Source organism: Rattus norvegicus, chromosome 9, assembly GCF_021556685.1.
Source record: "Rattus norvegicus strain SHRSP/BbbUtx chromosome 9, alternate assembly SHRSP_T2T, whole genome shotgun sequence".
Taxonomy (NCBI): Eukaryota; Metazoa; Chordata; class Mammalia; order Rodentia; family Muridae; genus Rattus; species Rattus norvegicus.
The window spans coordinates 88518015-88544078 of NC_141542.1; the positions used below are offsets into that span (position 1 = coordinate 88518015).

The following is a 26064-nucleotide window of genomic DNA, read 5'->3' on the forward strand; positions in this document are numbered from 1 at the left end:
TAGACAAATTTATAATTCATGCTAATACAATGGCAGCTGTGATGTGTCAGCTCAGTTGTCAAAGTTGACTACATCTGGAATCGACTAAAACCCAAGCCTCTGAGCACTCCTGTGAGGGAGGCAGGAAGACCCATCCTAAATCTGCCACACCTTCTGGTAGTAGCCCATATCAAAGGATACAGAAGAAGAAAACTTTGCTTTCTGCCCACTTGACTTCGTTCTCACTGGTAAGCTCATCTATCCTGTGCCAAAGCATTCCTTTACAGGCATTGGAACCAACTTCTTCAGGACTCCAAATTAGAATGAAGGTCAGCAGCTCTCCCAGAATCCTCCAGGACTCTGGTACCAGATTGAGCTTGCTAAAACATCCAGCTTCATACACTGAACCAGGTTCTCAACCTTTTTTATCTCGAGACAGTCATTACTGGACTACTCAGAAAATAGCCTGTAAGCTAGTCTAATGAATTCCAAGAAAGTCCTCACCAGCTCCTGGAGCCTAGTCTTTGGATTTATCAGCCTTTAGGATTGTGAGGAAATATGTTCTTTATAAGCTACCCAGTTTCAGAAATTTTGTCAGAGCAATACATAGGAGGAGAAGATGATCCCTCGGGTTACTGTGAGGAGATTAGATTTGTGGTGAGTTAAATTTTAAAAAATATTTATTTAATTTTCTGAGTATGACTGTTTTGCTTGTGTGCACATGTGTATACAATACACATGCCTAATGTCTTTTCGAGTCAGAAGAGACATTGAATCCCATGGTGCTGAAATTATGAATGGGCCACCATGCAAATTTCCAAGCCAGGGTCCTGTGCAAGAGCAACAGGTTTTCTTTACTGTTGATCCATCTCTCCAGACCCCAAATAGATAGTCTTTATATCTGTATATTCAGGGACTAGAAGCCCCTGGTCATAAAAGGCAGATAACTATTTCTGTATAACAAAGGACAGACCCATCTCACGTTACACACCAAAACCTATATCTCCTTGCATAACACATTAAGGCAGGCTGAAAACTAATTTCAGTCTATACACACACACACACACACACACACACAGAGCACTGTAGTGACTTGAATAGGAATGTCTCTCACAGGCTCATGTGTTTAAATGTGTGGTCATTAGGGAATGGTACTATTTGAAAGGATCAGGAGGTACTCTGTTGGAGTAGTGTGTCATTAGAGAGTGGGCTTCCAGTTTCTGAAGCCCAAACCAGACCTGGTGTATATCTCTTCCTTCCTTGGGATCTAGATGTAGAACTCTCAACTTTCCCAATACCATGTCTGTCTGTATACCGCCATGCTCCCTGCCATGCTGATTATAGACTAAACCTCTGAAACTGTAAACAAGCCCCAATTAAATGTTTTGTTTTCGAAGAGTTTTCTTGACCATGGTGTCTCTTCACAGCAATAGAACACGGACTAAGACAAGCATAAACACCAAATTCTTCGCACAAAGATGAGGATCTGGAGGTGTAGTTGTGTGATAGGGTGATAGACTGGCCTGTGCAAGGGTCTGTTCAACTCTCAGTAGTGTACACACATGAGTGCATGGGCACACACACACACACACACAGAGAGAGAGAGAGAGAGAGAGAGAGAGAGAGAGAGAGAGAGAGAGAGAAAGGAGCTCACTACTATCTCACACCATACAGAAAAACTCTAACTAATACTATATGCACAAATGAAAAGACCAAAGATCTTTTAAAGAAGTTAAATAATAGGTCTCAGGGGTGAGGACAGATGGAGCCATGCAGTCTTGGGGTGGGTGCTGCAAACTGGTCTAGAAACACTTTCTGGTTTCTATTTGGGGCTCATACAAGCTCTGGGACTGGATGGGATTGGAAGGAAGTGGATGCTTGGGAGCCTTGTCTACGGGGACCAACTAAAGCTCAGGTAACAGTGATCAGAGAGATATTCAAGAGATAAACAAAAAGATTTAATGCGATTTTTTAATTGAAGAAATATGGGTACAGATCTGGTGAACCTTTTAGTAATCCAGTTGGAAAAGTGGGAATAAAGACGTATTCTGGAGGAAGAAGCATCTGAGTTTCCCCTGGATGACTCCTAGGTTTCTGGCTTAGGACCTGGATAGAAAACAACATGGTGCTCCCTAAAAATAGAAATTAAGAATTGAAGATTGGGCTAGTGGGTGTGGGTTTTCGGGTCAGGGAAAGCATCCAGACAACAGTAAGTTGTCTAGGTATTCAGGTCTGAGGCTCGGAATGGGAGGTGGAAGATTAGGAACTGTTAGAGTAGAAATGGCATCTAAACTCATATGAACAGAAAAGATTGTTATTTAGGGTAAGAACATAAAGGGAAGGTGAACCAGAAAGTCAGAATAACATTTACAAGTTCAGGAAGGGAGGAAGAACCAGGAAATTCATCTGAACACAGGAGGGATGGGAGAAAACAACAGTATATTTTGTGAAGACAATGCCTCAGGGAGAATATTTCCTTCGTGTTTAACGTGCTAGCAATCCTAATGTAGCAGACACTGCACTGCTAAGACCAAATAAAAAACATCAGTCTTTTCCTCCCATTCCTCCATCACTTGAGATCAGTATTAAAGTTGAGCTTCGCTGTTTACATAGACTAATGCAGTGTCGCTCTTTCCTCTGGCTTGGACAGGAGCCTTGCTGCATGATACAAAGCAGATGAGATGGCCCATAGTAGACTTTTGTGATCAAGTTTATTTTCTTTCTATCATGGACGGAGGTGAAAGCTCACGGGGCTCAGAAGATCATGAGGTCTTCATGAGACCCACCCGGAGAGTCTATAAGAGATAAATGGTTCACTGAGGAGTGGGACTTTTGGTCTGTGGTACAGCTTCCCTTGAGTTTGACATTGTTGGTGTGGGGGCTTCACAGTGGTGTAGCTACCTCTGAATTGTCCATGCTTCTGTAAGTGATCACATTAAATTCATTGGTTCTCAAGCTGGTTTCAGACAGAGTTCTCTCTTTGGTCTACTGGTTCCCTCAGTGTCTGGGGGTGAATAGATGTTTCTTTGTCTCCCCAGAAAAAGTTACCCAATACATCACAAACAGCAAGTTACCTGAGCTGTTGTCACACTTACCTGTTCTCATGCCTGTGGTTGGGCTTCTTGCTCCAAGCTTACCTCCAAGCTGGATGCTGGAGGTATTAAACTAACTACAGGCTTCAGTCATGTTACCTGAAAAAGGAATCTGAAGCAAATGTACTAAGAAGAGGTTCAAGGACAAACTATGAGAACCAGAAACTATAAATTATAAAACTGAAGGATAAGTTCTTCCTTTGTGACCCTGGCTCCACAGAGGAAACAAAGTGGTCACGATGTCTACACTGGAGACTTGATTAGTTCAAGACTGGAAACAATGATTTGCTGGCATGAGATCATGTACTCAGCCACAGGATTCTTTCTTCAATGAGAAATGGACGATGACATCAACTATTAGGTTCATCTAGATACACTGCAAGCAAGCCGAGCTTTTTCCCTTGAAATCTTTCCCAAATCCTTTCAAACTGATTTGTATTATACCAACAAACATTCTAACAATAGGCCAATTTAGTAAGGCAACTTAAAAGCAAACAAATAAAAAAAAAACACATTGGCCCTTTCATTAGCTACATAATTTTGTTGACATTCTTCTTGATTTTAGAAGACTGTTCATAATTTACATATTAGCTCAAGTTTACAATGAGCAAAGGAGAAAAGAATGAAATAATGTCTCGTGACAGTTTGAATTTCAAAGCTAATGCTCTAAATTGTGAGCCTATATCATCTGAAAATCTTAATCATCAATTATTTTTAATTCATGTTTCATAGTATATATGTGCAGTGGGTTACATATGTGTATCACTATCTCTTTATATAATGTATGTGTGTGTGTATAGAGAATTGGATTTCTTATATTTTTGCTACATCTGCCAAAAACACATAAAAAGAGAATATGCATAATACTTTTCCCCTTTAGTAGCTCATTAGCCATGTAGTCAGAGGATCTGGCTTTATTATGAATGAATCATTTAGAATCAACATAGATTCAGAATGGAAATGACTGTGGAACATTATTTTAATTTTTCATGTTGAACTTCATATTCCAGAAGTTCTGGGCTGATTCCCAACTTACTCTGACTCATTTTTCCCCCCACAGGATGTGGTGATAGGAGGAGGCGGTAGGTAGGTCTTGAGGGCACAAACCTCCCTACTGCATTACCTCACCTAGGGCTCCAGGCCATAGACTCAGCTTTCCAGAGCACGTAACAAGGATCAGCCCTTGAATTCCCGTAGTTCTTTCTGATAACTGAGAATAAGAAACCATAGGAGAGATGGACATGATTGAAGTGGAAACTTAGGGATTCTTTGGAAAGTCAGTTGTGTTGGATGCTCTTTTGCTGGGGCAAACATGTGAAGGAACGTTTCATTGAAGTAGACACAGGTGAAAGACTTATGAAGGAACATTTAGCTGAAGCAGACACAAGTAAAAGGAAGCACCTGAAAGACCGTATGATGAAGGTTCTTCGCTAACAACAGGTATGTGTTGGTCCATCTTACACTTTCTAGTTGAGCTGCATTTGTTGGGGTTCCATAGAGAGAAACACATGAAAAAACCTCTGGTGACGTGCTGCAGTTTCTTGCTGCTTCCTCAAACTTGGGCTGATTGGCAGAATAATGCCACCTGAGACAGATTCACATGCTGAGATAAGACACATGCTGAGGCAAGACCCGTGGAGGACACGTGATGTTTTGGAGAAAATATAAAAAAAGATTTGGTGGATAGTGATGGAGTCTCAACTAAGCTTGCTGTGCAATGGTTGTTGGTCTCTTGTCTTTGCTGATCTTCAATTCACCGAGAGAGGCACAGCTGAAAACTTCTTCTGGCATTTCTCCTGGTCCTTCCTGCTGACTCCTGCTGAGGCCGAGGCTTGGCTGTCTCTGCTAGGTAGTTCCACTGTTGCTGATTAGTGTTTGTTATCCTGACTCTACCCAACTGGACTGCTGATATATCCTTGAAATATTTGTGAGTAGATCAAGCTGCTGCTGTTGACCTGAGAATTGAACTACCAGTTTCTAGACAATACAGATGGGAGTTGCTTCAAATAACCTTCCTAAACAGGTCTACTCCCATCCCTCCACCCCCTGTATCCTTTCTTTTCTACTACCTCTGGTGCTCCAAGGGAGGTTAAAGCCTTTAAGAACTATCATTAAAAGTAGACTTTGACTAGGAGCTGGTGTGGCTGTGAAGGTCAGTGCGATTTGGTGACGCTGCTGACCAGGCATGATTTTGAGTACTGGTTCGCCTTGCTTGACTTGAGGTGCTCAGTGTCTGGAGACATGGTCCTTAACCCTACTCTTGCCTGTCTTCCAGAAGAAAGGTGGCAGTAATACTAACACTGGCAAGCAAGTTGAAGGGGGATGATGATCTCAACAAGTTCTCTTCTGTGAGGGACAAGTTCCTTGTTAAAGAGGTTGCAGAACTTGAAGCTAATTTACCTTTAAAGTACATTTTCCTGAACCAAACAAGCTTCCTTGCTTTCATTTGACTGTAAGCCCAGATGAGGGTTATTACCTGGGTCAAAAATTTCAGGTTGAAACTGAAGTTCCCTATGCCTACAACATGGTGCCTCCCAAGGTGAAATGCTTGACTAAAATCTGGCACTCCAACATCACAGAAACAGGGGAAATATGTCTAAGTTTACTAAGAGAACATTCAATTGATGGCACTGGCTGGGCTCCCATTAGAATATTAAAGGGTGTTGTTTGGGGAGTAAACTCTTTATCTACTGATCTTTTGAATGTTGATGATCCACTGAATATTGGAGCTTCAGTACATCATTTGCAGGATAAGGAGGATTTTAGGGACAGAGTAGATGAATACATCAAATAGTATGCCACATGACAGGAGGAGAGATCGTAGGTCTGAGAACTTTGTCACAGTTGTCTCTGATGTGAAACAGCTTGAGGTAGACCTCCTCCCCATCCTCATACTCCCTGTCAGCCCCTTGGGATTGTCCCAGTCCTGCGACCATGCTGTCCCGAAGAAGACCCTTCTGAGTACCTACTGTAAGTGGAGAAAAACATAATACAGCAAAAAAGTGTGCCTGAGCCTCCAGAGAGTTGTCTGTTTCCCATAACATGTTTAAAACTACTGTCTAGGCTGACTGGTAGAATTCCTCTGAAACTGTAATGAACTCACCACTGAGGATATAGCGCTTGCTTCCCTTCCCCCAACAATCGGTATCCTGCACAAGTGATGTAATGACATGTTCCATATGATGGGCAGATTGGCAATAAGAAACCCGCTATAAACTGTGATTGGATACACATTCTCTTAACTTCTTCCACAAATGTTGACCCTATCTAGATGTGAAGATTCTCAGAATGCATAGTCATTCACTGTAGTAGATCTTACTGAAATGCATATTTAATGTAAATATATTTTGGAACAGATTTGTAATTCGTACAATTTGATGCTTTAATTATTTTTCTATTCTTAAAATAAGTAGACTTTGAAAAAATTAAAGTTACACATGATCATTATCTTTTGTGCACAGTCATACAGTCTTTAGTACCTTCCTGCCTGTAGTTTCCTCTATTTCCTTACTCTTTCTACGATGAGGGAAGCATGTTGGAATTCTACTCACACATAGATTAGGACGCTCAAAGTCCTTGGGACAGTTAGCAGCCTGAACTAAAAGATAATCTATAAGCGAGCTGCATTATGACTTAGTAGCTGGTTATTACAACATGACTCTCTCCTTATCAACTTCGTGTGTTGAAGCCTTAATGCCAAGAACTTCAAAATATGATACAATTGAGATAGGATCTTTAAAGGTATAATTATGGTTAAATTAAGATTTATTGATAGGCATAAACCCAATCTGACAAATGTGTGAGCACAGAGGAAAGGCCATGTAAGGGTAGTGAGGGGCTCTCTGCATAACAATATGAGAGACTTGAGGTGAATCTAAGCTCCCACCTTATACCTCAACCTTAAGGTTTCAGCCTCTGAAACAGAAAGACAATCATTTTTTGTTTGTTGTGGTGTCTGTTCAGCCCTATCAAATTAACGCATAGAACGAGAGAAGGCTCAGCTTTGAAATCTCCAAGTCTGATTATGATTTACAACAGAACCATAACCTTGAGGAGCTGTTCAGACTCTCTGAACTTCAATCCCCTCATTTGTAGATTGGGAATAAAAATAATTACCTGTCAGTTTTCTTGGGGAGCAAATTCATCTATGCAATCAGTGTCTGACATAAAGTAAGCACTCAAGTCCTGCCCCTTATATGATCTTGGATGTCTTACCTAAAACTCCAAGCTACATACCCACACTATACAACTTAGCACATACAAAGGGTTTAATCCATGTTAGTTTTTTGGGTTAGAGGGTATTCTGATAACAGATATAGTTTCAAGTTTTTTTTTCTTGATGATCAAAGTTGTGTATGTACAATTTTTTTTTTTTGGGCTGGGGAGCAATGGGAGGTGGGGAGTCTTACAAAGGGATTTGAGTATCATTGTGATGTTTATTTTACATTTTGACTCCTTACCTGTTATTATCTGATGACGGCCCAAATGATTCCAAAAATCTAGGCTTGAGAGCTGTGGCACTAGCCACTATAGGAGCTGAGGGTCCCAAGAGGTGAGACCCATTCAGGAGCTGTAATATTAGCAGGCGCCATCTCTTATTTCCTGCTGTTGCCATTGCTGTTGGAAGCCGAGGATTACAATAGCTACCAAGTGCTATGGCTACTGGTGGTCAAAACCTAGAACACAAAGTTTCCATCCAAGTGTCTATTGATGTCATTATGCGGGTGATGGCAGGTATAGGATAGAGTGAGGCCTGTCTTGGATGAGAAGGAAGTGTGGATGAGAGAAAAGTTTTAGAGAGGCAGAGGAGGCCAGAGCGAAGAGGAGGCAGCGAAGAGAACATGGTGGTGGATGTTAAGATTCCTCTCTGTATATATTACAGGTTGTTATGACTATTCTTAAGGAATGGATGTGTATAGGATTTTGTGTTGTCTAGATGGGCAAATTATATCTTATCAATTGGATCATAGGATATTGTGTGATATGTTCTTTCATGTGGTGACTTAATTGAGTTCAATAGAGTGCAGGAAGCACCCGGCTGCCACGGAATTGGGATGTGTATGCCTAGTGTGGTGGAAACCAGCCAAGAGAGCTGTGAGTGAGGGCGGTGGGGCCTGACGGGATGCTTTGTTGGAATGGCTCATGGACAGCAGGTCCAAAAGTAGATGGAGGCAACATGGAATCACTGAGATAAATTAGTGCTAGTTCCAGAACTATCGAGAAAGTGCGACCACCAGGGTATGCTGGGGAACCGGTTCTGCACCTTTTACATTTTTACTGTGACGTGTCTACAGCTATAGACATCAGGCATCTAAATCCTGACCCCTACCTCTCAAGATTAGATGCAAACTCCCAAGCCTGATGGTCCAGTTCTTGAGCCTTCAGCATTCATGGGCCAGGGTCTACCAGCAGTAGATGAGAAGCTCATCTATTCTTGATGTCTATCTGGATAGAACAGAAGAACCAGCCAGTTGATGGCAAACACTAGTATTGTGGACCACAGCTCAAGAGAAATGAAGCAACACAGAATTCAAGTGTTGAAAAAATAATTACAGCGGGACCTAAGAGTCTTCAGGTGGCAGAAGCAGGAGGATGACTACAACCTCAAGACCAGCCTGCTCTATACAAGGAATTCTAGGCCAGCCTAGGTTATACAGTGAGAATGTGTGTCAAAGATGCAAAAAGAAGGACTGTAATTATAAATATGTATTTTGTTTCTTCTTTTAAGGTAATATATATGATGTTGGATTCAGTGGGTTTCATATTCACTAGAAATAAGGTACCCATCCCCATTGCCCCCGTATCATAAAACAAAAGTATCTTTCATAGAATCAAATGCCCAGATCGGCAAACATGTTAGGCTTACCAGTTCAGCTGAGAAATAAAAAAGGTAAGTCTGTTAAGCCTCTCTAGATTTTTTCCTTTTCCCTGCTCCCAGATCCGTGAGTCACTGTTCTGTGTGAAAAATATTTAGAGAGTGAATTATCCCTTGGCAAGGCCTGCTCTTAGACAGACTTCCCTATCACTCACAGAAATGACCCTTATCTCGGGTGGTTTTTTTTTTCCCTCTGGAAGAATGTCTTGCAGGGGCATTTAATCTGGTCCCAAGTAATTCTTCAGGCTTCCCAAGGGTTTACTACATTGCTCTCCAGCGACTGTGTGAACACCGTGGCCTCATTTGGGAGAGAAGGGCCCCTGTTTATTTTCTTGCTTAAATGATGTTGGTAAATCTTATCAGCTTGCTTTTATAAAGAGATCTCTAGGTTGTGATTTTATTGAGAGTACTGATTTTACATATTATAATAATAGTTATTCAAGATGAGAAATGCTCAGACTAGAATATTTAAAAGGTGAATAGTTACTATGCTTCTGTGTCAAGGGCATATCATCAGGGCATTGATGTTCAGACTACATAACAATATAACAATAATCAATACCATCCAGATAGGAAAATAGTCAAAGGACTTAGGCATTTCTTTACAGGTTTTTGGTCATTAGCAATAAGCATGTGAGAAGTTTCTTAATGTGATTAATCATCAGGGGAATGGTGATCGAAAGTATCATGGAGTGTCAAGGGAACATGGGCTCATACTCACTAGTTTGGCTTCCATAATAAACCAAAATCATATCTGGCCTGTTTGAGCATTTCTGTCATTGCAGCTATTTGAGAGGCTGAGGAGAAGGATGGTAGGTTCAAGGTCAGCCTGGGCAACTCAATGAGACTCTGACTCAAAGTGGAAAATAGAAAAACATCTAGGGAATATAGCTTAGTGGTTGAGTACATGCTAAGATGTGGGAAGTCCTGAGTCCAACCCTCAGGACTGTAAATTGACTGACTGAAAAAAATGACTGACTGACTGAATGAATGAGTGAATGAATGAATAAACATGCAAACAAGAAAAAAGAATTCAATCCCAATTATTGCAAAGTGACTAAAATGAATGAGTAAGTAAATTAATGAATGTGCAAACAAGGGAAAGAAAAATTATCATGGAGATCTTACTCAGGACAACAGCATGGTTGTTCCTCAGGAAAAAAAAATTTAGAAAGATCAATGTGTGATATTGTGCTCCCCTTTCTGGGTGTAGGTATCCAAAGCCTGGAAGGTTATCAAAGAGAGATCTGTATATTATAGGAGCGTGAGTCATTCAGAAGGTGGGAGCCACCCGTGTCCACCCACAGACGACAGGGTAAACTGTGTGCTCCACACATTCACTGTGATATTGGGAACATTCAACCTTTAGAAAACAGAAATCCTCTCCTGGGGGTTGGGGCCGAAGGAGAGCTAGAACTGAGCAAAATAAGCCATCTACACATATTGTGTGATTATACTCTGTGATTTCACTTATATGAAGCATATGCATAGAGTAATCGAATTTATATAAAAGAAGGTATCATGTTATTGTGAGAGATTGGAGGGAAAGGAGAATATGGGCATAGAGATTCAGTTTAGTAAGGGGGAAAGAATCCTGGGGCTAGAAGGTAGGGATCTGACAGAGCAATGTGAGTCTGCCTCAGGTCACTGAACTGCCCACAGATAGTGGGAACCATTGGGAATCACATGTAAATATTGGAAAATGTTGAAATTGTAGTCTTTTAAAGCACCCATTTCTCTCCAATTTTTTCTGTATATTTTTATCTCTCATCTGACCTAACTTACTCTGCAGACATATTTTATATTTGTCTTATATTGTATAATGTCCCCAAAACATGTTTGAAATGAAAAGAATCAATTTCCATGATGCTTCCATAGGGTAGGATGACAAAATGTTTGTATGTGCCCATAGCAACCATTACCACTGTCTTTCTTTGATATGCGTGCGCCTCTCTCTAATTAGTGACTAGTGAAGCAGCTGAGGTGGGGTGAACACTTCTCTGCCCGAGTGCCTGTTCGAGGAAGTGGCTGAAGGGTGGAGTGTGTATTTTGGTCAAGAAAATGTTTTACTGATGTTTTCTTTTCCATGTTGGTTATAATTCAGTCATCCCAGAAATATAAATATGTTTGAGTTTGAAAGTATTGTTGGCTGTGAAAATATCCAGCTTTCTATTCATCTATCTAATAAATTAGAACAGCATAAGGGTCTTCTTTTCTATGAGAAGTAATTAACCATTATACCAACACACACATAAACACATAGACGCACACACAGACGCACACAGAGAGACACACAAACGCACACCTGGGGTAATTTATGTGTACTTAACTGTAGGATTAAGGCCAAATTTGATGATACACACCTAATCCCAGCATGTGGGAGACAGAGGTAGGTGGATCTCTGGGTTTGAGGCAAGCCTGGTTTACAGAGCAAGTTCCAGAACAGTCTGGGCTACACAGAGGAACCCTGTTTCAAAAAAAAAAAAAAAAAAAAAAAAAAAGGCAAAACAAAACCAAAATATTTGTTTTGTCCATTAAAATCATTTTGTGTTTTGGGAATCAGTTTTCACAGTGTTTAGTTTTCTAAACGTATTGCCTCTAACAAGAAATGGATTATTAAAACAGCAATAATCATCATTCAATTTTCTCACTTGTGCTCATTGAAAACAAAAATGGGTCACTCAAAGGTATAGTGAAGCTCACAAATGTAAAACTAGCTGCAGGCCAGGGAGGCTGCTCAAGGGTAGAGCTTAGGCTCCAGTATCACCACCAAACAAAGCATAAACAACGCAGTCACAGGAAGGGCTGCAGTCAGTCAGACAGCTTCACTTTACACACATCACGAGGCAGACATCCACCTCTGCACTGAAACTCTGCTCTTTAGGCCGTAGAATGCCCCCAGGGCAGATAACACAGCCCCCAGAGGTGGCTGTTTCCTCACGTCCACACCGATTCTCACTCAGTAGGGTGACGTGCTGATTCCCATGCCCCGGAAGAAACATTTGAAGGATTTTCAGATGAGTTGCTGAAAAAGGAAACTAGCCATTCTAGGTGACACGAAGGGAGGCATGACCCATCTCTCCATCATGTGTTCTCTTGGAAGAGAAAAAGCAGGTACCGTCAGCTTTGTCTAAATATGGTAATAAGGTTAACAGACATTCATGAACTCAAATGCGTTAGAACTCTGTGGAGCAGAAAATCAAAGCCCCGTTTTCATTCAATTAGCCCTGTTTTCCAAAGATGATCACTTTAGGAATTTGGCAGGCACACACACACACACACACACACACACACACACACACACACACACACGTGTCTTATTTGACTTGTGGAAAGAAGAATATATATACTTTTGAATAGAAGTGGGTTAAAGGTTAAAACAATTTTTTTGAGACAGGGTTTCACTACGTAGCTCTGGCGGCTGTCCTGGAACTCCTCACTGTATAGAGCAGGCTGGTCTTGGACTCACAGAGATTCACCTCCTGAGTGCTGAGGTGAAGTCATTTGCTACCACATCCAGTTTATACTTTTGGATTTAAAAAAAATTTTTTTAATTAATTTTTAAAGAATTTCATTCATGTATCCAGTACATTTTCCCATATCTACCTTCCCCATTGCTTATATTGTTTATTAAGTTACTTTTCTAGCACTTTTATGTTGGTACAGGGAACTCTATCTTACTCTTTATCGTGTGTGTGTGTGTGTGTGTGTGTGTGTGGTGTTTTTTTTAATAGGTATTCCATAATCTGTACAGCTCACTTGTGGACGTTTGAATAAGAGTGGCCCCCATAGGCTCATAAATCGGAATGCTTGGCCCACCAGGAAGTGGAACTCTTTGAAAGGATCACAAGGATTGGAAGGTGTGGCCTTGTTGGAGAAAGTATGTGACTAGGGGTGGGCTTTGAGGTTTCAAAAGCTCATACTAGGGTTGGGGATTTAGCTCAGTGGTAGAGCACTTGCCTAGCAAGCGCAAGGCCCTGGGTTTGGTCCCCAGCTCCGAAAAAAAGAAAAAAAAATTAAAAAAAAAAAAAAAAAGCTCATACTAGGTCCAGTTATCTGAGAATCAGGATGCAGCTCTCTGCTGCTGCTCTCATGCCATTCTGCTCGCCATAATGTTATTGTACTAAACCTCTGAGAGAGTAAGCAAACCGTCCCCTCCCCGACTAAGTGCTTTCTTTCATGAGAGTTGTCTTGGACATGGTGTCTCTTCACAGCAGTAGAACACTGCCTAAGATATCACTGATTTTTGAATGTGAAAGTATGGGGCTTTTCTATGCACACTCTAGCTCAGAAATAATGACAGAAGACCTCGTACATTTATTAAAAGCTTCAGGCACTAAGCTGGGCAGATTCTGATCTATTCTAACCTGACTATACTAACCTGGCCTACTTCCCAGTCAGATGGCCCTGTACCTGCCATCCTGGTCTCCTAGCCTCCTTCTTTCTCTGTGAGCCTCCCTGGGTCCCATCTCAGACCCTCTGCCTCTCTCAGGGCACAGAAGTCCTGCCTATTCTCTCCTGCCCAGTCATAGGCTGGTTGTCTCTTAATTAAGCAAGCAGAATATGATGGAAATTGATGTTTACAAAATACGGGGCCGGAAATGCTTCGTAATAATGGCAATACCAAAGTCTGAACGGTGCTCAGATCTCTAGGTACAGAAATCAGCATTTGAATGCACACACACACACACACACACACACACACACACACACACACACAATCCCCCAAGACTTGAGGATATTCAAATAAAGAATAATGCTTATTTTTTATGTCTGATACTGATTCTCTTTACTCTTTCCAACAGTGCTCCATGATCAAAAGTTGAACCTTTGCCTCTTACTGGGTTGAGCCAAGAGGCAGCATGGCAGATTTGGGGTAGGAGCAAAGAGATTGAATCCACTCCCTTGATCTCCAAGGAGGAGAGGTGTAACTTTCTGGAAGTTACAGATCTCTTCCGTCAAGACAATCTTACTCTGTGTCATGTCTCCACTGTGTTTGCCTTTGCCTAGAGGAGGAAATGGCTCCTCTCTGTTTCCAGGCTACATACTTTAGTCCACCCCCACTCCCTTAACAGAGCTGGTGAATATTTAGTGTTTGGCAAGTTCCCTGGTGTAACTCTTTCTGCAAGGAGTGATTTCGAGATTCCAATCCAAGTCACTGAAGATAAGGACAAGAGAACTGTAGGCCACACACCAACCTAGCCCGTCCACACTCTCCTAAGTCCATTGACTTTTTAACTCCAACTAGAGTAGTGAATTCTGTTTCCCTGTCAGAACTCTGCCACAGAGGAAGAAAACATCCTGTACATGGCTTTATACCCATGGAAAAGTTCTAAGAACTGGGTCAAAGTTCGATCAATTCAATGTCTTCATGGCTATCGCCTAACTAAATACTCACCAAAATGTTACACTGATTTAAAGACCCATAGACGATACCAGTATCCAGCTCTGCAAAATCCTAACACTAGATTTAAACTTTTCTAAAAAAAGATTTATTGTATGTATGTGAGTGCACTGTCACTGTCTTCAGACACACCAGAAGAGGGCATCAGATCCCATTACAGATGGTTGTGAGCCACCACATGGTTGCTGGGAATTGAACTCAGGACCTCTGGTAGAACAGTCAGTGCTCTTAACCACTGAGTCATCTGTCCAGTCCCTTAAACATTTTCTTAATCATTGTCAATGCACAAGTTAGATTATGCCTTACTGCATTCAGTCATATGCTGAAGTTTGTATGGCCTAAGAAAAGCATCTTATTATAGTTTTGTATGTGTTGACTTTCTTTTGTGAATTAGGAGACTCAAAATAGAGAATATGTGAGTCACTTCTAGAGCATAGCAGACTTCCAGCTGCTGTAATATCTTGGCTTTCCACTGTAGGAGTCAGGAGAGGTGGTCAACTGTACCAGTGTTCCCTATGTCTATAGAATGACTTCTGTCTGCATAAAATTCATATGTCAAAGCTGTAACCTCAGTGGGACTTCATCAGGAGATGGGGTCTTTAGTAGATATTTAATGCTAATGAAACAAACAGGGCAGAGTCCTAATCCTATAAAAAGAAGAAAGAACTCAGCTGCACGAGGACACAGAGAACAGGCAGCTGTCTAGTTAAGCAAGAAGAGAATTCTCACGGGAATCTGACGTGTTCTGCTCTCAGACACATACTTTCTAGAACTGTGAAGAAACACACTTGTGTTGTTCGAACCATTCATTCTATGGTAATATGTCCTGGCAAGCCAAGCAGACTAGGGTATCCATGAGACAGAAGTGAAACTCCCAGGAGAGGATAGAGCGTGGACCTGTTTTGGTCAGACCCAAAAAACTACCTGGAGTTGGTAAGACAGACTTAGACGCAGAAAAAACTGACACCCCAGGGGTGGGAAGGCCCTCAGGTAGAAGCAATGGAGTACCTGGGGAAGAGTCAGGTTCTAACCTCTTCAGTCCATACAGTTCACATTTTTTCCCGTAGGAAAGACCTCCCTGACTGAGTGTCTTCATCTAGAACGCTAAAAGGTATCCAAAAGGCAGCACTTAGATTGTATTCTACAAATTTAAAGTGCTCAAGCGAGTGACCCCCACATGGAACTCTAACTGAGGACTTTGTGGATTTCTAAGCCGCCTTTTTCAGGGTCAGGTTTTCTGCATGACCTGTCTTCTCAGTGTTTCAAAATGTCAGCCACGAAAATTAACCCTCCTCACTCCCCTCCACCAAATGTCTCATCGTAGTTCAAAAGAGAAAGCCATTCTCTAGCGTACTCTTGGATAACCGTCAAAGTCAGGGTCTCTGCTCCTTGTGTCTCACTGACCCCTCTCCCTGCCCCAGATAAAAGCTCCTGAATACACGCCATACCCAACTGCTTTCTCTCTTCCATTCCTGTATCCTAGCCACCTGTATCTCCTCTTTAGCCTGTGGCATCCATTTATTGGTAACCTTCTACACCTTCAGTGGAACCTTCTAGTTCTTCGTCTCACGTTGTGGCCCAAGTGCTCATCAAATAATGATCAGGTCATGACCCTTCTTTCATGCCCTGATTGTTGTAATAGTTGTGACTGTGAAGTCCTTAATATCTTGTGCTTGCCCAGGTCACCAGCCTCACTGCTCCTACGTCCCCAGTACTCACCAGCTTTGACCTCATTGCTCTCCACTTCAACGTCTCCCCTGATCCTCCAATCAAACTTCTGTCATATATGCTCTCTAAGAGTATACGATCCCTCCACCCACTGTCTCTTATATTAATTGTCTCTTATAGATCTTTAATAGATAAATAAACATAAATAGATAAATATATCATATATATCATACATCACATGTCATGTCACACATCACATGTCACATATCATATATATATAATAGATATATAGATATTTCAGAAAATGATAATATTAATTTAGCATTAGTCACTGCCACCTGACCGAGCTCCTCAAGGATTGGCATATTTATCTTGTCCCACTCTCTCTTCTCCAGCACCCAGTTGAGAAATTTGTACATAGAAAGGACTTAATAAATATTCTTTAAATGATGGGCTTCCGTTCATACCAGAAGAGATTCGAGGAAGACTATCTGTGGGTCACGGCACCAAAAGGGACTGCTCCTTGCACTTCCTGGGAAAGCTGGTTTATTTTGCATCCTTGGCTCTTGCCCTAAGAATGGAACTCACACATCAGTAGGATACTAAGCAGAGATACGGCATTATTTTCATCATTGAACTCGTTCTCAAAGTAGCTGCCTATTTCCATTCAAGAACATCAGTTAGGGGAGAGCAACACACAGCTTGTAATACATTGTTATTTTTTAGGTCCCCACCCTCAAACATATGATTGCATGAAAATTAATTCACTTATGTCATGTACACCACCCATAAGATTTAGCATTCTGAGAAATGTGTTTTGTTTTTCAGTTATAAAGAGCTGGTCTAGAGGCATATGTTAGACCCACTTCAGTCTTTGCCCAAATATGGTGACATAACACTCTGGGATAAGGCAAATAGCCTAGATTTATAGCTTAAAATCCAGACTGGGTGAAACAGGATCCCAGTGAGTCAAAGTGCGTGATTGTTCCAAAAGTCTGGGCAGGTGCCAGCCATTCATAGCTTGCTATTTCCAGTGAGATTTCGAAACATGAACACTTGTAGTCCTCATTAACAACAATCAAGAGATGTAAAATCACAGTCAGGACTTCTAGCTAAAGAGGTAAAGTACACACCCACGCTGTCTCTACCGGTGTGCTGAGAACTGCAGAGTCCCCATGTTGTAAAACCTGACAAGACAGGAATGTAAGACAAAGCCTTAACTGTTTGATATGGGTTCGGGAGTCCAGGAAGTGTGTCAACACACTCAATTAGAATTTGTATGGTCACAATTTATTTTGGGTATTTTCCCGAATGCCAGGTCAATATTTATAGAACCTGGGCTGAACTGAGTGGCAGACAGTTCTGGTGGCATGCGGCTGCTTTAGGTGGAGATTCCTGGATGTCCCCTACCTTTCCCCATTCCTCCTAGCTAAAACCCATCCTTTATATCTACAGAGTCTGGAATTTACCATTCTCCAATTCCTTACAGGCAGAGGTCCTGCCTTCTTTGAAAACCCAGAGACTCCTTAGAACGGCAGTTACTTCCCAGGGCATCAATCATTCCACCTTATGTAGAAATTAAATATACTATCAGTGCGATAACTTACTCTTAACCCCTCAAACTAAACCTTCTGTCAATTTTAAGTAGGCAGCATTTGCTTCCACCTGTGTGAATAGGCTTGCAGAAGTTCCCATGAGGTTTAAAGCAGACTAACACATACACTGTCATCTCTGAGCGAAAGGGAGGGGTGTGCCTGGAAGCAACTGTCAGCATGAACCCAATGCCACACGGTACCCCATTAATGTCTGCAATCAATATGTATTGATAAAAATTGCATTACATGTGTTTATTGCACATGTGCACATGCATGTGCGTTCATGTTGGTGTGTGCATGTGTACCACAGCATATATATGGAGATCAGAGGACAGCTTTCAGGGGTTGGTTCTCTCCTTCCATTATGTGGGTCTTGGGGGTCAAACCTAGGTCATCAGACTTGGAGTCAAATGCCCTTACACCCTGAACTGTCTCATCAGCCCAGGAAATTTTAAGTTGTTTTTTTTTTTTTTAAAAACTTGTGTGTGTGCACAGACAAGTGCACATGAACACAGGTGTTTGAGGAGGCCAGAGGTGTCATATCCCCCTGAAGTTGGAGTCACAGGTATTGTGAACTATCTGACCCTGGTGCTGGGAACTTAACTCTGGTCCTGTGCAAGAGCGGCATGCACTCTTAACTTCTGAGCCTTCTCTCCAGCCTCCCCAGTAAAAAGTCTCAAATGAAGAAGCAGAAGTGTGGAACCTCAGCACACACGGCAATAACGTGAAGAAGATGATGAGAAAGAAATCCGTTGATCTGAAAACTGTCTCCAGCAGCTCGGTCTCTTCCCCACACGGTGCTGCTGCTGGCTTTGCTTGTGTTGTTGCATATGCTTGTTGGTTCAAAGAAAACGGAGCTGAAATGATTAGGAAGAGGTAGGGGGGAAGTCCGCAAGTACTCTCTGTTCGACGACACTGAAACCCACAGAAGAGCATAGCAACCAGCTGAAAAACTTCAGCTCTACATCCACCAGAAAAATCTTTCTCTACTTTTCATATTGGGATAGATAAAAGCTGTGACTTGTTCCCACAATCACAAACACTTAAGCCAGAAAGCCATGGTATCCTTTGAAGTTTTAGGAGTTTGTGTCACTAACCAGCATGTACCAAAGACTCAGAAAGGCACGCTCAGAGATTGGCTAGTTTAACTACTGGCTTTTGTTCCTGTTAGCGGCAACTGGTAGCACTTTCACACTGACTTAGTCTTGCAGAAAATAAAATATATCTGTTTTTCGATCATGCCTTAGTTTCCCTAAATTGAAGTTGACAATTTAACCCCCCTCAAGTTTCTGCCTATTAATTTTTCATGTCTAGATCTAGAAAAAGCTGTATGATGTCATGGGATGTGTCTGGGTCTGGTGCCATGTTTTGAGATGCGACACCATGTCATGACATCTCACTGAAGCAGGCGGTAATAAAGAAGTTCATGGGGTGGTAGAACGGCTCGCTGTGTAAGGATGCTTGCACCAGACCTGGAGGAACGAGCTCCATCCTCAGGATCTGGTGGTGGTAGATGGAGAGGACCAACTCTCTAAAGTTGACCTCCGACCTCCCCATGTGCCTTGTGGAACATGTGTACCCACATTTGCTCACAAAATAAATATATTAAAGATGTAATTTAAAAACTTAAGAAAAAAGACATTTACACCATGTTGCAGGCAGACACAGGCTTTCTTTAGTAAACTCTAGAAATATTCATTTGTGATCAAATAATTTATACTCTCTTAACTGAAAATTATTTATCCTGATTTAATTAACGAAACTTTCATAATCATATAACCGCAGTCTAACCCTGAATTTTAACTATCATAGTAATTGGCCACGTAGGCATTCACTTTTCCTGTTTTTATGGCTCATATGATTAATGGCCTTAGAGTACATGTCCTCTTAACAGCAGATTTTAAAGGCATCATTGAGCTGACTGTGTCATTTGCCAAATTTCCCCTCTTAGTGTTTTTTATATTATTACTTTTTCCTTTTCTCCAATCTTCATTCCACTTTCTGCTCTCCACAAAGCTCCCTTCCCCTATTTGTGCATTTTGGTTTATAAACCAGATTCTTCCATACCTGTGGAAAAGTATGAGGCCTTATTAAGTATGAGCTTTGTAGTCTACAAATGCTATCGCACGGCAGAGCATGGTGAATTGCTTCCCTTCTGCACGTGGGGCTCACAACACCTCTGTGGCTATGTGTTGATGTAGCTCATGGCTATCGGTGCTACAGAGCAGCCATTTGTAAGATGTGCTTCCCACATGTCACCTAGTGATAGGTGGACATCACCTCCAATTTCTAGCGGGATGACAGTGCCATCGTTTTGTCAAAATGTGGCGAGATGGATGACCTGGGGAAGTCAGTGGTGGCTATAATGTTGAGTTTCGTTTCTTGTTAGAGGTTCTAAATGAACATAAAGAGAAGGCATCTGGCTCCAGAGAGCCTCCAGCCAAACAGCTGGTTTTCAACAGACAGCTGTAGACTCGTGACCATGAGCCCTAAACGTTAAAGCCAATGATGCTATCTACGAGGAATGCTCAGCCTGCGAAGACTGAGCTGTTGAAGGCAGAGTCGACAGACACAAGGGAGAGCAGATGCAGGGACTTGCAAGACAGATGAGATGTAGCAATCTGCATAGAAATGCTACGTCAGATTGGTCCGTAAATTATTCTCTGTGAGTCTAATGGAGCCAGAGGAAGGGAGGGAGGGAGGGAGAGAGGGAGGGAGGGAGGAAGAAAGGAGGGAGGGAGGGAGGAAGGGAGGGAGGGAAGGAGGGAGGAAGAAAGGAGGGAGGAAGAAAAGAGGGAGGGAGGGAGGGAGGGAAGGAGGAAGGCTTCATGAGAACACAGCTAAACTCTGTTGTGAATTGTTTGTGACTGTTTTCCTTCTCCAAGGGCAGAGTTATGTGGCATCAACAGAGATGGTATTGACCTGCAGAACATATTTACTGCCTACCTTTTTACCAGAAACGCTTACAGACACTTGAACTAGATGAACTTGAGCAATGAGCCAAGGGTTGCTGGGATTCTTAATATTTCCCCTTCAGCTTCTGGAGAGGAGGCTCAAAGCTTACGAGGTTAAGAGGTTAAGAGCACACATTGCTCTTGTGAGTTTGGTTCCCAGAATCCACTTCAAGAGGTTCACAACTGTCTGTCACTCCAGCTCCAGAGGGATCCAATATCCCCATGCTCCATGAGCACACATAGAGAAGACACACACACACACACACACACACACACACACACACACACACACACTTACACACACTAAAATACACACCCCCTAAAATAATAAATCTGAAATAATAAAAACATTTTTAAAAAAAATTCTTCTCCCTCATACCACAAGCTGGTTATATAATCATGAGTGTATCTACCATGCTTGATTAAGCATACATTTAACAAGTCTATATAAAAATGCTTTGATTTCCTTCATTTCCCTTGAATGGATTTCTTAATGTAAGTCTAATAGAGGTTGATTTGCTCCACTGTGGAAAACATGATTTTCCCTTTGCTTGTTTGTGCCTGTGTGGATATCCAAAGCAAGTCTCTGGTCTTACATATTTGCGTTCCTCTGACATGAGTGCACATAGTTGGCGAGAAGCATTTGATAAGTGATGGAAGCTTCCATAGAGCTGTGGGAACACAGGTATCTGTCAACTCCCTCAGAAGCAGTTGCTCTGAGTGACTGCCTGCTTTCTTTCATACTCTTTGAAAGGTGCTTTTCCCTGTAGCTCCCACTTCCTGAGACTTTCTGCATCAAGAAGGGTAGCAATTTAATCCCAACACTGGGGAGGCAGAGGCAGGTAGATCTCTGGGAGTTCAAGGCCAGCCTGGCCTACAAAGTCAGTTCCAAGACATCCAGGGCTTCACAGAACACTCCCACCCACACCAACCCCGCCCCCAAAGGAAAAAAAAAAGGTTGGCAAGATGGCTCAGCAGGCTAATGTGATCAACAAGCAAACCTGATGACCTGAGTTGATGCTGAGAACTCAAGTAAAAAAAAAAAAAAGAAACAGGATGGGGCGAGATGCCTTTGTAATCACAGCATTCCTACATCGAGACTGGAGGCAGAGGCACAGAAAAGCGACTGAGTGTGGTGCATAGCAGAAGCAAGGAGACCCTCTCCCAGTGAGTGGGGGAAGGAGAGACCCAGCTCCTGAGAGTTTGCCTCTGACCTCTGAGACATGTCCATCGGTTTCAGGTTTAATAAGGAAATACATTAAAATCAGAAATCCAGGGCTGAAGAGATGGCTCAGTGGTTAAGAGCACTGACCGCTCTTCCAGAGGTCCTGAGTTCAAATCCCAGTAACCACATGGTGGCTTACAACCGTCTGTGATGGGACCTGATGCCTTCTTCTGGTGATGTCTGAAGACAGCTACAGTGTATATAATAAATAAATAAACCTAAAAGAAAAAAAGAAAGAAAGAAATCAGTCATGGCGATGTACGTGTTTAACTCCAGCACTTGAGTGGCAGAGGCAGGTGCATCTCTGAGTTCGAGACCAGCTTGGTCTACAGTGAGTTCTAGGCCAGCCAAGAATACACAGAAAAAGAAACCCTATCTTCAAAAATCAAAGCAAAACAATAAAAAGATACATATATGCTAGATGATCAGAGTCTTGGTGCCTGGTTGGAATAATCTAAGAAGTTATGATTGCAATAAAATACAGGTGCCTGGATTCCAAGGCATTGACACTTTAATTGCTCTGGAGTACATTTCAGTCATTGAGATTCATGGGGTTTTGTTTGTTTATTGTGTATATGTGTGTGTGTGTGTGTGTAGGCCAGAAGTGGATGTCAGGCGTCTTCCTTGATCATTCTATTGCTTTATTATTTGAAACAGGGTCTCTCATTGAACCTGAACCTCGATGATCGGCTCCACTGATGACCAGCGAGCTATTAGGGTCCCCTTATCTCTGCTTCCAAGCTCTGGGGCTGTAGATGGGGGCCACCACAGCAGCCTTTTTTTAAACATAGGTGCTAGTGATCCGAACTTGGGTCTTCAAGCTTGCATAGCAAGTACTCTTAGCCTCTGAACCATCTCCCTTCCCTACCCCTATAACCAAGGCTATAAAACAAAACTCCTTCAGGAGATTATAGTATGGAGGCAGGCTAGAAAGACAGGGAAGGTTATGGGGACATAAGAATGGGAAGGGACCTTTCACTCCGGGGTCTGACTGAAGTTGTTCACTAGCTGAAAGTCAAAAATTCCATCACAATTACATTTGTTGTATAGTTTGCCTACATATAGTGATGTTTCAAATAAGAATATTAAATTAGTAACAAACCATATTTAGGGATTTTGTGTACATGGCTTTGAAATTCTTTTCCCAAATACAGACCTTCAATTATGGGGAAATCTCTCAAACAAAACAATAAACTTTGCTCACAGTGAGAACATGTCTTAGTTCCCTGTGCTAGGTGTCCTCCTATGACACAGGTTTACCTTATGGCCTGTGATGGATGTCTCATACACCCCAGGGACTAACATGATTTCATTGGAGCTCCTTAGCAACCTTTCCGAGATATGACTTCAGCAGACACTTGAGAGTAATCTCTTTCTAGAAGCCCACGTCTACTCTTGGGTGTGTCCTATCCTGTCCATGAACGCTTATTTCTTAACTCTGCACTTGAAACCTATATCGAACTTCTACAAGCTGCAACTCTACTGCACATTGACTTGTCCTGAAAGTCTCCGTGTGTCTTGGGCCTGTAAAGAGGCTGGCGTAAAGCTTACTCTGTGGGATGTTCACCTTCCAAGGGGAAAGCTTGAGCCTGGGGGTTTCCTGCCATGCAAGTGTATTGTAAAGTTAACCCACTTTACTCAAGCATTCGGTTTTTATAGCCATTTTTACATACCTGATTTTGAATATTATTTTACACTAAACAAACTATTAAAGTAACTTTTAACTTGTTTTAGACTTCATTTCGACAACAAATACAGAATACTATATGATGGGAGATAGAAATTGCTCTCTCCCCGCCCAGAGCTCATCTCTGTAAATGAATTACATTTGTACTGAGCATGACTGACCATTAGCTTCTATATCTTAATTACCTCTAACAATTTATAACAAGTTGGTACCCTTCACAAGATTTCTGATTTTATTTCTGCTTAATTTGAGCCTTAAGACATTATAATTATTGAATTAAGGATACTTTAGTATCAAAGTAAACTTGAAATTAGAAACACAGTCCACTGAGAGACCGGTCTCTTATAGTGTACTTTAAAAAAAAAAATGTCAGTTTTTAATGTGACTCAGTTTCTCCAATAGCTAAGGCTTAAGAACTATATCAAGGTTATCATAGCTGTTCTAGCATCTAGTTTTAGAACAAACCATCTTGAAAGCCTGGTGTTGCCTTCTTGATCTAAAAAGAGGGATACAGTGGTAAGCAGAGGGACACCACATGCTCACCCTAACCATGAGGTCAGTAAAGCCACACGCCATACTTATGCCCTCAAGAAGTCACCAGCCAAGATGGCAGCAATCCACATGTCACTCCCAATCCAGAGCATACCCTCTTCTTAAACAATAGTCAAATCTAAGTTATTTACATGGTATATTATAGCAAGTTTACATGATCTATATAGCCTTTTAAAAATACACTTAATGACCTTCAACTCCAAAACACAGAAAGGTAGTAAGCAGAACCAAGGAAAAGGGAGGAGAACTCAGAGAGTTGGATGTCTTGCCTTGTAACATCTATGAAAAAGACTTTATCTCTTGGTTGTTTTCAAGCTCAAGGTGTCTTTTCTGGGCTGTTTTGTTTTGGTCTCCCACTGACACTGAGTCACGTGGCCATCCTGACACAGGGCAGAGACTTGGGTGCAGACTTAACAACATGCCTGAGTGTGGAGCAGGCAGAGCAAATTCCAACTCCAGAGCCAGCCTTCCCAGCAGGGTAGAACCGCATGAAAGAATTTATCAATATTACATACCCCTAAAGACATTCGAATCTCTCGAAGCCTGAACCCAGTGGTCTACATATCCATAACCCGTTTGCGTTTGTCCACAAAAGAGACAGACAATCTGAAATGCTTTTACCTCTTAGCTGTTAAAGATACAAGCAGTGTTTTCCAGACCAGGAGAAGCAGAAACATAAGTAGGCCAAAAGCAAAGGGCAAAAGAGTTATACGCTATCTCAGTTAGGAACAGATACAAGTTTGGAGGCCTGGCTTCAGGTATCTGCTCTGGGCAGCATCCCATGCCAGAGCCATGAAAAGGATTAAAGTGAGCTGTGAGCTGTGTGGGGTAGGGCCTGGGACCACACTATTATTCCATCTTATGGAGTAACCTAAGTCAGTGTAGGTATTAGAAATTGATAGTTCCGAACTTGGACCATCAGTGACCATTTGTCCCCTGTACCCTGATGACAGATTGCACTGAAGGGCAAAGGGGAGTCACTGGTTTTCTATGGAAATTTGGAGCAGATGAAGACATCAGCAAAACCAGGGGTACAATCCAGTCACCTGGTGACCAGACAGGCCTGCAGAGTTGAGGGGTCAGGAGGTCTCTGCCCTACAAATTCCAGCTCTTAAGATGGCAGGGCCATGGACAGTTCTCAAGAGTTTCAGCTACAGACCAGAGGAGAATTCCAGGAATTCTCAGCCAATCCCAGCCAGCAGAAAGCTCTTGGATCTTTGAAGAACTGGCCTCAAGACAGATAGAAGACTCCAGTAAGCTTCAGGCCTAACTAGGGGCGCCTCTGAGTTAAGTCCGCGGTTCCTTTGTCCTGGTATTTTGCTACATTGGGTTTGCATTCTTGTTGAATGTAACATGGCTTCCCACTTAGAAGGTCAGACTGTGTCAGGGTAAGGCAGTAAGAGGAGAGAGAAAGGGAGGTAGTAGAGTGAAAGGCTGCCTGAGAGAAACAGGTGGCCTTGCAGGAGGGCCCAGTACCTGGGAGCATATGAGAGCCAAGGAGGTTTGCCCATGGGAGGGCTTGTGACAGTAGGCTATCAGCGCCATTATGTTAGATTATTTAAGATCAGCTGGAGCACAGCCATGGTGGAGCACGCCTTTAATGCCAGCATTTGGGAGACAGAGGTGGGTGGATCTCTAAGTTTAAGGCCAGCCTGGTCTACAGAGCAAGTTCTAGGATAGCCAGGGATGCATAGAGAAACCTTGTTTCGAAAAATAAAAATAAAAATAAAATAAAATAAAATAAAGCATCTGTTGAGAGACAGAAGGTACAGGAGACACAAGGAGAGAAAGAGGGGCTTGATCTGATCTTAGATATTAGGTATGGCCATGTTTATTAATGGTAGGGGGCATTTTGTCATCCATGTGTGTAGATAGAAATGCCTACAGAAAATAGGATACAGCCTTTTATAGAGGAAATTTTTCTCTAGTCTGCAAGGGAAGCTGAGAAGTATAGCCTTTCAGCAGGAAATTCTTAGATGCAATCACTCCATTCTTTCCAAACAGCCTTAAGCTGTAGACGTTGCCATGGTTTT

General features: G+C 42.1%; 1 long non-coding RNA gene and 1 pseudogene across 1 annotated transcript in view; both read left to right on the forward strand.

The window, feature by feature from the left end:
- Window positions 1-4230: 4230 nt before the first annotated feature.
- Window positions 4231-26064, forward strand: part of LOC148003779 (uncharacterized) — a 48717-nt gene continuing 26883 nt past the window's right edge. Inside the window, exon 1 of the long non-coding RNA XR_015629168.1 lies at window positions 4231-4511. This is a non-coding gene — a long non-coding RNA (uncharacterized LOC148003779). The remainder of the gene's footprint in view (window positions 4512-26064) is intronic.
- LOC148003780 (NEDD8-conjugating enzyme UBE2F-like) lies at window positions 5567-5877 on the forward strand (annotated as a pseudogene).